Source organism: Gossypium arboreum, chromosome 13, assembly GCF_025698485.1.
Source record: "Gossypium arboreum isolate Shixiya-1 chromosome 13, ASM2569848v2, whole genome shotgun sequence".
Lineage (NCBI taxonomy): Eukaryota > Viridiplantae > Streptophyta > Magnoliopsida > Malvales > Malvaceae > Gossypium > Gossypium arboreum.
In genome coordinates, this window is record NC_069082.1 from 91,642,508 (window position 1) to 91,645,064 (window position 2,557).

Sequence of the window (2,557 nt, forward strand, 5' to 3'; positions counted from 1 at the left end):
ATTTCCCCAATTTACTTTCTGTGCATTCTTAGTTTAGTAATTAGTTTAGATAAAATAAACCCTTTTTATTTTTAGGCTAGATAATAAAAAGAAAGTTAATACTAGTACTTTTAGTTTCTTTGGGTTTGACATCCCGGTCTTACCATAAGCTATACTACTGTTCGATAAGGTGTGCTTGCCTTTGTCGTGATAATAGCTAATTTTCAAGAACGGACATTCATAAATTATAAAACTTATCACGATTCACACATGATCAAGTTTTTGGTGCCATTGCCGGGGAACTAAGATATTAGGAGCACTCAATTTTTATTACTTTAGCCATTTTAATTTTATTGCAATTTAAATTTTTATTTTCTTTTCTAATTTTTCGTTTATTTGCTTCTGGCAGGTTTTTATAGTATATGACTAGAAGAAACACGTCGGGACCATTACTTTTTGATAGTGAGATCGATCGCATAACTCGCAGAAACCGAAGAGAAATAAGGCTAAGCCTAAGATACATAGAAGAAGAGCAAGAGGACGGTATCCACACCTCAACCGAGGAGATGGCTGAAAATCTGGAAAACCCGCTATCCCCTGCGATTGCTGCTAATCTAATAAATCAAAATCCTTCTCCACGCACTATGTATGATTATGCTAAATTGAATTTAACAGGAACTAAGTCAAGTATAGTTAGACCTACTATTGCTGCAAATAATTTTGAACTGAAACCTAACACGATTCAAATGATACAACAATTTGTTCAGTTTGATGGTTTGCAGAATGAGGATCCAAACAATCACTTGGAAAATTTTCTAGAGTTTTGTGACACTTTTAAAATTAATGGCATTTCTGATGATGCCATTCGCCTTCGATTGTTTCCCTTTTATTAAGGAACAAATCTAAACAGTGGTTGAACTCGTTACCACGAAGGTCGATCACTACTTAGGAACAAATGACCCAAAAGTTTTTACTTAAACCGGGTAAAATGGCAAAATTAAGGAATGATATCTCTTCTTTTGTGCAAATGGATCTAGAAACACTCTATGATGCATGGGAGAGATACAAGGACCTCTTGAGAAGGTGCCCTCACCATGGGCTGCCCTTATGGTTGCAGGTTCAAATATTTCACAATGGCCTAAATCCTTCGACTAGACAGATGATTGACGCAGCTGCTGGTGGAACTATCAATAATATGACACCTGAGGAGGCTTATGAATTTATAGAGGAAATGTCACTGAATAATTATCAGTGGCAAGTTATGAGGAAAAAGCCGACGAAAGCAGTGGTGTTTTCAACCTCGATGCGGTTACTATGCTATCTAACCAGGTAGAACTCTTAAATAAAAAGATTGACAGTTTGTGTGGTTCTACTCAGGCACATTCAGTGATGAGGTACGATTCAAATGGAGGAGGAGTATACACAGAATATCAACCCTTCAACCCTAGCATCGAGGAGGAACAAGTCCAATATATGGGTAACAATAACTCTAGACCTCAAAATAACCCATACAGTAATACTTATAATGCAGGTTAGAGGAACCATCCCAATTTCTCGTGGGGTGGTCAAGAGAATCAAGGGCCACAACATTCTCTGGGTTTTCAACAACCACCTTACCAACAGGAAAAGAAGTCAAACCTTGAGGAGATGCTAACAAAGTTTATCTCGATGTTAGAAACTCGCTTCCAGAACACTGAAACAGCACTTAAGAATCAACAAGCATCGATCCAAGGGCTCAAAACTCAGATAAGACAGCTCACCAAACTAATTACTAAACGACCACAAGGTAGCTTGTCAAGTAATACTAAATCTAACCCAATGGAATAACTCAACGCGATTACCACTCAAGGCGAGGAAGGGTTGGTTGAACCTGAACTAGAACCAAGGCAAGGAATGGTGGTAAGTAAAGGTAAAGGAGAGGTAGTCCACAGTGAGCAACAACCGGTAAGTAAAGAGTACAAACCACGGGTGTCATACCCCAATGTGATAAGGAAAGACCACACAGATGAACAATTCGGTAAATTTCTTAAACTATTAAAAAAATTACATATTAACTTACCGTTTACTGAAGCTCTTTCGCAGATGCCAAACGCAGTCAAATTCTTAAAGGAGCTTTTAACAAATAAGCAGAAGTTGGATCAGGCGTCGCATGTGGAGTTAAATGCAATTTGCTTAGCCATACTACAGAATAAGCTGGCCAACAAATTAAAAGATCCAGGAAGTTTTACGATTCCTTATTTAATTGGTAGCTTAGATGTTAATAATGCTTTGGCTGATTTAGGGGCTAGTATCAATGTCATGCCCTAAAAAAAGTTTAAACAACTAGGTCTTGGGAAACCCAAACAAACTAGAATGAGCATTCAGTTAGCAGATAAAACAATTAGATTTCCTAAGGGCATTATTGAAGATGTACTCGTTAAAATTGACAAATTTATATTCCTAATCAATTTTGTTGTTCTAGACATAGAAGAGGATAGTGACATGCCTTTAATTTTAGGATGGCCCTTTTTAGCAACTGCTAGAACAATTATTGATGTTGGTACAGGTGAACTCACACTTCATGTGGGTGATGAAACTA

The 2,557-nt window shown here is 37.3% G+C and overlaps 1 non-coding gene across 1 annotated transcript; it reads right to left on the bottom strand.

Annotated features, from left to right (window-relative positions):
* Positions 1-973: 973 nt before the first annotated feature.
* LOC128287345 (small nucleolar RNA R71) lies at positions 974-1,080 on the bottom strand. Its single transcript, XR_008278045.1, has one exon. It is a non-coding gene; the product is annotated as a small nucleolar RNA R71 (small nucleolar RNA).
* Between the last annotated feature and the right edge of the window lie 1,477 nt (positions 1,081-2,557).